General features: G+C 45.0%; 1 pseudogene; it reads right to left on the bottom strand.

The window, feature by feature from the left end:
* Window positions 1-10,100: 10,100 nt before the first annotated feature.
* On the bottom strand, window positions 10,101-13,470 carry LOC123039283 (protein NRT1/ PTR FAMILY 4.4-like; annotated as a pseudogene).
* Between the last annotated feature and the right edge of the window lie 33 nt (window positions 13,471-13,503).

Genomic DNA, 13,503 nt, shown 5'->3' with positions numbered 1-13,503 from the left:
TGGTCAGCTTCTTGCGTGCGAACAAGGATGTTTTTGCATGGGGGCCTAAGGACCTGGTTGGGATCCCAAGGGGGATAATCGAGCATCACCTGAGGGTATGCCCAAATGTGCGGCCAGTGGAACAGAAGGTGCGGCAGCATTCCACAGAGAAGTAGTCATTCATCGTCCAAGAGACCCCGCAAACTGCAAGAGGCTCATGTTATTCGGGAGGTGCGGTACCCAGAATGGCTGGCAAACCCGGTCATCGTACCCAAGAAAGCGGGAAGGAGCGCATGCGCGTCGATTTCACCAACCTCAACAAGGCTTTCCCTCAAGACACCTTCCCTCTCCCACGCATCGATCAGATCATCGAGTCCACCGCTGAGTGTGATGTACTGTCTTTTTTGGACGCCTTCTCCGGCTATCACCAAATCAAGATGGCGGTGCAAGATGTTGAGAAGACAACCTTCCTGACTCCATGCGAGGTGTATTGCTACACCTGCATGCCATTTGGGCTGCGTAACACCGGAGCAACCTTCCAGAGGCTGATGCACATCGCTCTGGGACACCAGCTTGGGAGGAACACTGAGGCCTACGTCGACGACATAGTGGTGAAGTCTTGGGAGGCAAGGACCCTTATTTAAGACCTGGAAGAAACATTTGCCGGCCTGCGCAAGCTTGATCTGTGGCTCAATCCAGAGAAATGCATGTTTGGCATCCTCTCCGGCAAACTGCTGGGCTTTCTGGTGTCACGAAGGGGAATCAAGGCCAACCCAGAGAAGGTCAAGGCGATAGAAAGGATGAGTCCGCCACAAACCCTCAAGGAAATGCAAAAGCTGGCAGGTTGCGTGACCTCACTTGGGCACTTCATCTCCAAGCTGGGGGAACACGCCCTCCCGTTCTTCAAGCTGATGAAAAAGAAGGGGCCATTTGAGTGGACTCCGAATGCTGACGCGGCATTCCAAGACCTCAAGAGATACCTCACCAGCCCACCGGTGATGATAGTGCCATGTCCTCTTGAGTATCTGGTGCTCTACCTAGCCGCCATGCCTCACTCTGCCAGCGCAGCGCTGCTGGCAGTCCGAGAGGAGCGCCAGGCCAAGGGCTGCCAAGCGACGCCATGCATCCGATCAAGATGCCGCAACTTCAGGATGGTGCTATGAGGCCTTGGCTGCCCCAGCAGATGGCCAAGCTCCTCAGGACGGCACTCCTGAGGCCTTGGCTGCCCCAGCAAATGGCCAAGCTCATGAGGTCCTCCATTCTCAGGAATTGCAAATCCCGCCAACGCTCCTGCCCTCATCGAGCACCTGGTGTACTTCGTCAGCATGGTGCAGCATGATGCGCGAGCACGCTACCCCATGCCGCAAAAGCTCTTGCTTGCACTCCTCATCGCCTCCCGCAAGCTGCGCCACTACTTCCAAGGCCACCCCATCAAAGTCGCCTCCCACCCCGCAGTAAGCTGGTGCAGTTGCAAGCAAAGCATCGTGGCAGGATCTACATGTGAAGCGGAGTACATGGCAGCCTCAGAGGCAGCGCATGAAGCAATCTGGGTGAAGGAGTTCATCACCGACCTAGGAGTCATACCCAATGCATCGGGACCGATCAAACTCTTCTGTGACAACACTGGAGCTATTGCACTTGCCAAGGAGCCCAGGTTTCACAAGAAGACCAGGCACATCAAGCATCGCTTCAACTCCATTCGTGAAAATGTTCAAGGTGGAGACATAGATATTTGTAAACTACATACAGACCTGAATGTGGCAGATCCGTTGACTAAACCTCTCCCTAGGGCAAAACATGATCAACACCAGAATTCCATGGGTGTTCAATTCATCACAATGTAACTAGATTATTGAACTCTAGTGCAAGTGGGAGACTGTTGGAAATATGCCCTAGAGGCAATAATAAAATGGTTATTATCATATTTCTTTGTTCATGATAATTGTCTGTTATTCATGCTATAATTGTATTATCCGGAAATCATAATACACGTGTGAATACATAGACCATAACATGTCCCTAGTGAGCCTCTAGTTGACTAGCTCGTTGATCAACAGATAGTCATGGTTTCCTGACTATGGACATTGGATGTCATTGATAACGGGATCACATCATTAGGAGAATGATGAGATGGACAAGACCCAATCCTAAGCATAGCTCAAAGATCGTGTAGTTCGTTTAGCTAGAGCTTTTCCAAATGTCAAGCATCATTCCCTTAGACCATGAGATTGTGCAACTCCCGGATACCGTAGGAGTGCTTTGGGTGTACCAAACGTCACAACGTAACTGGGTGACTATAAAGGTGCACTACGGGTATCTCCGAAAGTGTCTGTTGGGTTGGCACGAATCGAGACTGGGATTTGTCACTCCGTATGACGGAGAGGTATTTCTGGGCCCACTCGGTAATGCATCATCATAATGAGCTCAATGTGACCAAGTGTCTGGTCACGGGATCATGCATTACGGTACGAGTAAAGTGACTTGCCGGTAACAAGATTAAATGAGGTATTGGGATACCGACGATCGAGTCTCGGGCAAGTAACGTACCGATTGACAAAGGGAATTGTATACGGGGTTGTTTGAATCCTCGACATCGTGGTTCATCTGATGAGATCATCAAGGAGCATGTGGGAGCCAACATGGGTATCCAGATCCCGTTGTTGGTTATTTACCGGAGAGGCGTCTCGGTCATGTCTGCATGTCTCCCGAACCCGTAGGATCTACACACTTAAGGTTTGGTGACGCTAGGATTGTAGAGATATGAGTATGCAATAAACCGAAAGTTGTCCGGAGTCCCGGATGAGATCCCAGACGTCACGAGGAGTTTCGGAATGGTCCGGAGGTAAAGAATTATATATAGGAAGTCGAGTTTCGGCCATCGGGAAAGTTTCGGGGGTCACCGGTATTGTACCGGGACCACCGGAAGGGTCCAGGGGGTCCATCGGGTGGGGCCACCTATCCCAGAGGTCCCCATGGGCTGAAGTGGAGGGGAACCAGCCCATGTCGGGCTGGTGCGCCCCCCCTTGGGCCCCCTGTGCCTAGGGTTGGAAACCCTAGGGTAGGGAGGGGGCGCCTCCACTTGCCTTGGGGGGCAAGCCACCCCCTGGCCGCCCACCCCCCCTAGGAGATCCCATCTCCTAGGGCCAGCGCCCCCCCTAGGGGCCCTATATAAAGAGGGGGGAGGGAGGGCAGCCGCACCCTTGCACTTGGCGCCTCCCTTCCCCCTTGCTACACCTCCCCCTCCCGCAGACGCTTGGCGAAGCCCTGCCAGGATCCCTGCTGCATCCACCACCACGCTGCCGTGCTGCTGGATCTTCATCAACCTCTCCTTCCCCCTTGCTGGATCAAGAAGGAGGAGACGTCTCCCTGACCGCATGTGTGTTTAACACGGAGGTGCCGTCCGTTTGGCGCTAGGATCTCCGATGATTTGGATCACGACGAGTACGACTCCCTCAACCCCGTTCCCTTGAATGCTTCCGATCGATCTACAAGGGTATGTAGATGCACTCCTCTCTCTCGTTGCTAGATGAACTCATAGATTGATCTTGGTGAAACCGTAGGAAATTTTTTATTTTCTACAACGTTCCCCAACAGTGGCATCATGAGCTAGGCCTATGCGTAGTTCTCTTTGTACGAGTAGAACACAATTTTATTGTGGGCGTAGATGTTTTCAACTTTCTTGCCACTACTAGTCTTATTTTGCTTCAGCGGTATTGTGGGATGAAGCGGCCCGGACCGACCTTACACGTACGCTTATGTGAGATAGGTTCCACCGACTGACATGCACTAGTTGCATAAGGTGGCTAGCGGGTGTCTGTCTCTCCCACTTTAGTTGGAGCGGATTCGATGAAAAGGGTCCTTATGAAGGGTAAATAGAATTTGACAAATCACGTTGTGGCTTTTACATAGATAAGAAAACGTTCTTGCTAGAACCCTATTGCAGCCACGTAAAACATGCAACAACAATTAGAGGACATCTAACTTGTTTTTGCAGCATATGATTTGTGATGTGATATGGCCAAAAAGTTGTGATGAATGATGAATGATATATTGTGATGTATGAGATCATGTTCTTGTAATAGGAATCACGACTTGCATGTCGATGAGTATGACAACCGGCAGGAGCCATAGGAGTTGTCTTAATTATTGTATGACCTGCGTGTCAATGATTTAACGCCATGTAATTACTTTACTTTATTGCTAAACTGTTAGCCATAGTAGTAGAAGTAATAGTTGGCGAGCAACTTCATGGAGACACGATGATGGAGATCATGATGATGGAGATCATGGTTTCATGCCGGTGACGAAGATGATCATGGAGCCCCGAAGATGGAGATCAAAGGAGCTATATGATATTGGCCATATCATGTCACTGTTTAATTGCATGTGATGTTTATTATATTTATGCATCTTGTTTACTTAGAACGACGGTAGTAAATAAGATGATCCCTCATAATAATTTCAAGAAAGTGTTCACCCTAACTGTGCATCGTTGCGAAAGTTCGTCGTTTCGAAGCACCACGTGATGATCGGGTGTGATAGATTCTAACGTTCACATACAACGGGTGTAAGATAGATTTACACATGCAAAACACTTAGGTTAACTTGACGAGCCTAGCATGTGCAGACATGGCCTCGGAACACAATAGACCGAAAGGTCGAACATGAGTCGTATGGAAGATACGATCAACATGGAGATGTTCACCGATGATGACTAGTCCGTCTCACATGATGATCGGACACGGCCTAGTCGACTCGGATCATGTATCACTTAGATGACTAGAGGGATGTCTAATCTGAGTGGGAGTTCATTAAATAATTTGATTAGATGAACTTAATTATCATGAACTTAGTCTAAAAACCTTTGCAAATATGTCTTGTAGATCAAATGGCCAATGCTCATGTCCACCTGAACTTCAACGCGTTCCTAGAGAAAACCAAGCTGAAAGATGATGGAAACAACTATACGGACTGGGTCCGGAACCTGAGGATCATCCTCATAGCTGCAAAGAAAGATTACGTCTTAGAAGCACCGCTAGGTGAAGCTCCCATTTCAGAGAACCAAGACGTCATGAACGCTTGGCAGTCTCGTGCTGATGATTACTCCCTCGTTCAGTGCGGCATGCTTTACAGCTTAGAACCGGGGCTCCAAAAGCATTTTGAGCAACACGGAGCATATGAGATGTTCGAAGAGCTGAAAATGGTTTTCCAAGCTCATGCCCGGGTCGAGAGATATGAAGTCTCCGACAAGTTCTTCAGCTGTAAGATGGAGGAAAATAGTTCTGTCAGTGAGCACATACTCAAAATGTCTGGGTTGCACAATCGCTTGACTCAGCTGGGAGTTAATCTCCCGGATGACGCGGTTATTGACAGAATCCTTCAGTCGCTTCCACCGAGCTACAAGAGCTTTGTGATGAACTTCAATATGCAGGGGATGGAAAAGACCATTCCTGAAGTATATTCAATGCTGAAATCAGCAGAGGTTGAGATCAAAAAGGAACATCAAGTGTTGATGGTAAATAAAACCACTAAGTTCAAGAAAGGCAAGGGTAAGAAGAACTTCAAGAAGGACGGCAAGGAAGTTGCCGCGCCCGGTAAGTCAGCTGCTGGGAAGAAGTCAAAGAATGGACCCAAGCATGAGACTGAGTGCTTTTATTGCAAAGGGAAGGGTCACTGGAAGCGGAACTGCCCCAAATACTTAGCGGACAAGAAGGCCGACAACACTAAAGGTATATGTGATATGCATGTAATTGATGTGTACCTTACCAGTGCTCGTAGTAGCTCCGGGGTATTTGATACCGGTGTCGTTGCTCATATTTGTAACTCAAAGCAGGAGCTGCGGAATAAGCGGAGACTGGCGAAGGACGAGGTGACGATGCGCGTCGGGAATGGTTCCAGAGTCGATGTGATCATCGTCGGCACGCTACCTCTACATTTACCTACGGGATTAGTTTTACACCTCAATAGTTGTTATTTAGTACCAGCTTTGAGCATGAACATTGTATCTGGATCTCGTTTAATACGAGATGGCTACTCATTTAAATCCGAGAATAATGGTTGTTCTATTTATATGAGAGATGTGTTTTATGGTCATGCCCCGATGGTCAATGGTTTATTCTTAATGAATCTCGAACGTGATGTTACACATATTCATAGCGTGAATATCAAAAGATGTAAAGTTGATAACGATAGTCCCACATACTTGTGGCACTGCCGCCTTGGTCACATTGGTGTCAAGCGCATGAAGAAGCTCCATGCTGATGGACTTTTAGAGTCTCTCGATTATGAATCATTTGACACATGCGAGCCATGCCTCATGGGCAAAATGACCAAGACTCCGTTCTCCGGAACAATGGAGCGAGCAACCAACTTATTGGAAATCATACATACGGATGTGTGCGGTCCAATGAGCGTTGAGGCTCGCGGAGGATATCGTTATTTTCTCACTCTCACTGATGACTTGAGTAGATATGGGTATGTCTACTTGATGAAACACAAGTCTGAGACCTTTGAAAAGTTCAAGGAATTTCAGAATGAGGTAGAGAATCAACGTGACCGAAAAATAAAGTTCTTACAATCAGATCGTGGAGGAGAATATTTAAGTCACGAATTTGGTATGCACTTAAGGAAATGTGGAATCGTTTCACAACTCACGCCGCCTGGAACACCTCAGTGTAACGGTGTGTCCGAACGTCATAATCGCACTTTATTAGATATGGTGCGATCTATGATGTCTCTTACCGATTTACCGCTATCTTTTTGGGGATACGCTCTAGAGAGGACTACATTCACTTTAAATAGGGCACCGTCTAAATCTGTTGAGACGACACCGTATGAATTATGGTTTGGGAAGAAACCTAAGCTGTCGTTTCTAAAAGTTTGGGGATGCGATGCTTATGTCAAGAAACTTCAACCTGAAAAGCTCGAACCCAAGTCGGAAAAATGAGTCTTCATAGGATACCCTAAGGAAACCATTGGGTATACCTTCTACCTTAGATCCGAAGGCAAGATCTTTGTTGCCAAAAACGGGTCCTTCCTGGAGAAAGAGTTTCTCTCGAGAGAAGTAAGTGGGAGGAAAGTAGAACTTGATGAAGTACTACCTCTTGAACCGGTAAGTAGAACAGCTCAGGAAGATGTTCCTGTGGTGCCTACACCGACTGGAGAGGAAATTAATGACGATGATCAAGGTACTTCGGATCAAGTTGCTACTGAACTTCGTAGGTCCACAAGGACACGTTCCACACCAGAGTGGTATGGCAACCCTGTCCTGGAAATCATGTTGTTAGACAACGGTGAACCTTCGAACTATGAAGAAGCAATGGCGGGCCCAGATTCTAACAAATGGCTTGAAGGCATGCAATCCGAGATAGAATCCATGTATGAAAACAAAGTATGGACTTTGACAAACTTGCCCGATGATCAGCGAGTGATAGAAAATGAATCCATGTATCAACTGCTACCTTGTTGTTTTTATTGTTCTTATTACAAAAATCAATATCTACTATCCATACTACACTTGTATCACTATCTCTTCGCCGAACTAGTGCACCTATACAAATTACCATTGTATTTGGTGTGTTGGGGACACCAAAGACTTTTTATTATTTGGTTGCAGGGTTGCTTAAGAGAGACCATCTTCATCCTACGCCTCCCACAGATTGATAAATCTTAGGTCATCCACTTGAGGGAAAATTGCTACTATCCTACAAAACTCTTGGAGGCCCAACACGTGTCTATAAGAATAAAGTTGTGTAGTAGACATCAAAATATAAAAAAATTATATCACAACTTTATATATAAGAAAAATCAAGGGGATATATATAACATAATATGGGGGTTCAGCTGAGAATATAATACTCAGACAGGCTCACGATTCTGGACTTTGGGCCATAGGCCGGTGGGCCTGCATGTTTGGAGGGCCATGTGTTCTAACTCGGCGCATTTCATATTGCAAGCGATCGGTATGGCGCTGGTTTTAGATGTTGTCGCAAGGCGAATATAAAAAATTAAATAAAGCACGACAGCTGTTAGAATGAAATCGAACAACAGTTCCTAACCAGCAATCAGGGTTGCAATTCTTTCACGATATCCTACGTGATAAGTAATACTGTCGTACTACTTATACACACATGACACTTGTTTCACCATGCCATATTATTCCATCAAAAGCTCTCGGAGGATAGATTAGTTCAGTAGTTGCATGTTGCTACTGAAGAATTTTAAAGTTGATTTGGACCAGCTCTCTTTGCCGAGAAAGTTCGATTTTGACATCATCCCCTACGGCAAGATTCATTTTAGTTTTGAACCTTGACTGTCCTTTAGCATCAATCATCATGCGACCATCCTTTGTACTTACGGTATATTGAGCAGGTTCATTCACACCAAGGCTGTGCATGGTAAGAGAAACTTGCCCACGATCGCCCGAATTATTGAACGACTCCCTCGTCGACAGTTCCTAACCAGCAATCAAAGTTGCAAATTCTTCACGATATCCTACGTGATAAGTAATACTGTCGTACTACTTATAGTCACGGGACACTTGTTTCACCATGCCATATTATTACATCAAAAGCTCTCATAGGATAGATCAGTTCGGCAGTTGTGTGCTGCTACTGAAGAATTTTAAAGTTAATTTGGATCCGCTCTCCTTGCTGAGAAAGTTCGATTTTGACATCATCCCCTACGACAAGATTTGATTTAGTTTTGAACCTTGACCATCCTTTAGCATCAATCATCATGTCATCATCCTTTGTACTTACAGTATATTGAGCAGGTTCATTCACAACAAGGATGTGCATGGTAAGAGAAACTTGGCCACGGTCGCCCGATTATTGAACGACTCCCTCGTTGCTCTAGGAAAACCGGCCCATGAAAACCAACTAAAAATGCGCGCTAGACAATGATCGAACCCAGGATCTACGGCTGCATATACGCTGGAACTACCAGTTGAGATACCGACTATATTTGTTTAAATATAGCAACACAAAACAATATACTTCTAACAAAAAGCAACACAAAACTATATGAATCAACACCAGATTCGAATGTTTTTTTAAATTTTGAACGCAAAAAAATGTTTTGATTCTTTTTTAGTGTTTATGAACAGCGACCACTTTTCAAATTTGTGAACAAATTTACGAAACTAAATTTGGAGAATTCAAACAAACTTTTGGAACATGCACATTTTTAAAACACCAAAACAAAATTTGGAAAATGAACAGTTTTTAAAATGCGCTAACTTTTGAAACGGGAATATTTTTTTAACTCCTGATTTTTATTGAAAACACGGACATTTTTAGAATTGTATGAAATATAGGAATATTTTTTGAAACTCCAGAACAAAATTAGAACACACGAACATTTTTAAATTTTGTGAAGAATTTTTGAAACCAGACCAATTTTTGAAATCACAAAGTTTTCTTTAAAAAGTTGTCAAAATATGAAACAAAACATTCTGAAAAAAATTTCCTAATAAGGAACAGTTTTTAAAATTCCCAAATAATTTCATAATCTGGTTCATGAATAACTTTATATTCTTTCCAGAATCTGGTTCACGAAAATACACAATGAACATTACTGTGATGTGCGCTGAACAATTTGAACATTTTTTCATATACGCTGAACATTTTTAAGTACATAATGAACATTTTCTTAAATATATGATGAACATTTTCATAATACATGTACAAATGGAAGAAAAAGGAAAACGAAAATGAAAAGAAAGAAAAAACAAAAGAAAAAGGCAAAAAGAAAACCAGAAATAAAAAACCTAAAAGTTAAAATAAAACAAAAGGTCAACAAAAGAAATGAGCGAAAAATCAAAGCAGTGAACGGCCCCGCATAATGGGCCGGCCCACCCGCGGGCATAGCCACTGCTGCGGGGGTCAAATAGGTTCAGCTACCAATCCCGGCCATCCTTTGCAATCCCTGTTTGGCAAACGATTCCAGGGTTTGATTTAGACCGGGATTGCATAGTTCAGGGTGTAAATGACATGGATTTGGACTTTTAGGGTTTGATTCGCCGAACCTCTACGAGTTCAAGATTTAAAATGGATTTTTTCCTATCTCGAACTAGGCTTTTGCCCTGCTTTATAAATAAAGCGAACATACATACAATCAAGTGACGAACATGAAGGAAGATGCAAACAGTTGGGGCCACAGCACAAGCATGCCCAAAAAACTGGAGAGAAAACATAAAAGGCCACCTAGTGGCAAGCTCCTAAGGAAGTCTATGGAGCCGAAAGACGCCGCGCCGAAGCCACCAGCGCATCCATCATCAACCCAAGCTGCTCGCGATCCCGCCGCCTAGCAAGCGGGTGCCAGTGCTGTAAAAAGGCCAGAAATTTGAAGAACGAATTAGAGGCCTGTCGCGGGAAGATCCGCTCAATCACCATTTTATTGCGAGTAGTCCAAAGGGTCCACGTCAATGCCGCAAATATAAGCCAGAATAGGCGGCGCTTGTGCCCAGTCTGGGTCGCCCTGGCCTGCAAGAATTCCGCCAGGTCTCCGGCCTCCCAGTCGGGCCCGAGTGCGTCCCGCCCAAAGCTCCACAGCGCCCTAGCCGCCATGCAAGAGAACATGATGTGAGAGCCCGTCTCCGGGACACTACAGAGAGGGCAAATGCCGTCGCCCGGGCCGTTGCGCTTACGGGACTTCTGTCCCCGAGGGCAAGCGGTCCCGAAGCAAATGCCTTGTGACCATATTCACAATTTCCACCAGGAGTGTGGCCATCAATGACGCAAGCCCTAGATCACACCAGAACAAGGCTGTGGCAATTGACTTCATGCCCCGTGGCACCTCGGTGTTGAAGAATTCAAGGAGCCCGGTGAATGATGTCACATCTGACACGCCAAGCAGCAAGAACTGTGGTGCAAGCCAGAAAAGGGACATCTACACTGCATCTTCCTTTCTCTTTTTGTCAACAACCGCTGCGATGACAGATGCGAGTATCATGGTGGCGAAGCCTGTACCGATGCGTTGCAAATGAGTGATGCCACCGACATAGCCTGTGTGTCTACGCAAGAACGGCACAAGAAATTGGTCATAGACAACTAGCATTACCATCTGGAATGTGGTGGGGATGATAAAGAGGATAAACCATCTGGAATGTGGTGGGGATGATAAAGAGGATAAACCATCTGGAATGTGGTGTTGCTGCGCTCAGCGTCTTTGTATCCTGCCTTGGGTGTGTGCGTGTGTTGCGGTGGCACGTGTTTGTACTGGGTGCTTGTTGATCAGTGCTTTATATATAAAGCGGGGCGAAAGCCTTTTTCGGTAAAGAGTGTCTTGCCCAGCCTTGTGTTCGTCATGCCACCTTGCTGCACAGTGAATGTGAAGAGGATAATGTCCGACACATATCCACCAATCATGCAGCTAATGAAGAGAGGAAACACATGAAGCACAATCTTCGTCTCCTCCACCTTCGTTGTATTGCAAACTGACCAGGATCCATTTTTGCCATGGTTTATGCAAGCTTTGTCGAGGAATCTGGCAAGATGCATGAAAGAGTTTATAGTAGGGAACACTATTATAATTCTAGAGTGCCTACAACTTCTATTTTCAAACGAAACAAATGACCACGCTCCACTATCAATGAGAAAATGGAGTAATAAAAGGTTTCCCAGCATCCCCATGCCAAAATATGAAAATAGTCCACATAGAAGCGAGAAAATGTTACTGTTTCAGTGAATCTTACTTCAGACTGTTTGTTTGAGTGTGGCAACAGAACTAGTCCTTGTTCTAGTGCAGCTTTCCTGTGCTTCTTCCGGTTTCTCAGGAAGTACAAGCTTCCTGTTCCTGAATGCGACCACAAGAACCTGGGAGAGGCAAGATTGTAGTTAACTAATGTTTCTAACACATTCACTGAAAATTGTGATGGCACATTGTGTTTTAAGCCAGGAATATGAAGCACACTGCACAACCTGCAGTATTCGAGTTAGAGGACTTCCTTCTGGTACTTGGTTGCGGTAGAAAGGGAGACCAGCAGCAACTATGAGCAATCCGAGCAGAATTAGGCTGGTACACACCCCAAGTCCAATATCCCACCCTTTGTAATTTTCAAGCCACGCTATGAGAATCAGCCCTACAAAACTCCAAAGGAGATTCCGAAGGTATACCAATTGAAGAAGCTGGACTGTTGACGGGACTCGGAGGGATCTTCATGGTCAAATTGGTCAGCTCCGAGGGATGGCAAGCAAACACGCATAGAACCATCACCAAGTGCGCTCATATACAAGACTATGTACAGTAAGGTAGCATTCCAGCCATGGACCTCTTTGCAGTTGTTTACCTCTGCTTCACTGTTGCAAGGTGGTGGGTGGAGTGAGGGAAGGTAGGCTTGCAGTGCGAGCAATCCGTAACCCAGCAAAAAAATGCATGTTTGATTACACTACAATGGCACAATTGCGTATAGAAGGTGCAAAAATACTGCTGTCAGCCAGCTCTCCACAAATGCATGTTTGATTATACTACAATTGCCTATGGAAGGTGCAAAAATACCTGTCAACTAGTAAGAACTTGGTGTTAAAATCTAAGCCTGTTTGAAATCCTTATGAAGGAATTTCAGAAGCTAAGAAAACTATTGCGTAGCATAATTAATACTACATTTTTTACATGTCAACATCGTAAACTGTAACGTAAGGCTTGATAGCATACAACAAAGAAGAAGATGCTAATACTAGCATTTTACACTAAAAGGTATCCCTTCATATCCACATCAAGTGGATTTTATGTAAAGGATATGCCAGAGTAGGTATCATATGTTTGTTAGGACATGAGCTGTATTAAACCACCACAAATTGTAAGGTAGTTCTCAGTTTTAGCATTTGCTCCATATGTAACAGGCGCATAGCTGTTTGAGTTAGATATACTGAGAGTCCATTCTCACACTTACGCCATATGATTTTGTACACCCATACATCTCAACATTGGGAAATTACTTCTTCACTGCAGATAACGCTTCTCCCTAATTTTGGTCAGACCACATCACAATGACGATAAATACAAGAAAATAAATTTTATGAGAAAAGATGCAAGAATAAAAGAATAGTTCCGTTGGATCGTGTTAGAAAATCAGAAATCATGTAGGTAACCGAACAGACTAAAACACACATTACCAGAAACATAAACGGACCAAAGAGGAGCATAGTTCTAGAGCGAGTAATGTAGGAGTCCCAGAGGAAAGCTCCTATCAGTGCAAAGCCAGATGTGGCTGTAATTGCAGAGCCTGAGACCCCCATGTGCATTGTTCCGTGGAGGTAAGTGACCAGATTCAGCAGGTTTGGGACAAGAACCACGTTGGTTACTACAGTCAGAACTGCAAGGGGGATCATACAAAAATGCTTCGATATTTTGAACTCGGAACAGAAGCTTCAAAATGGCAACAGTGAGATAGTGCATATGCCCAGCCCACGCATATGCAAATATGTCTGCAGAAGGATTTGGTGCATAATGACTTACCGTACAAAAACCAAGCTGCTCTGACTCCGCCATGCACCTCTTTATTAATGGTGTTTCCCCTCCAAT

This window comes from Triticum aestivum, chromosome 2B, assembly GCF_018294505.1.
Source record: "Triticum aestivum cultivar Chinese Spring chromosome 2B, IWGSC CS RefSeq v2.1, whole genome shotgun sequence".
NCBI classification, from domain to species: domain Eukaryota; kingdom Viridiplantae; phylum Streptophyta; class Magnoliopsida; order Poales; family Poaceae; genus Triticum; species Triticum aestivum.
This window is presented reverse-complemented; position numbering and strand designations above follow the sequence as displayed.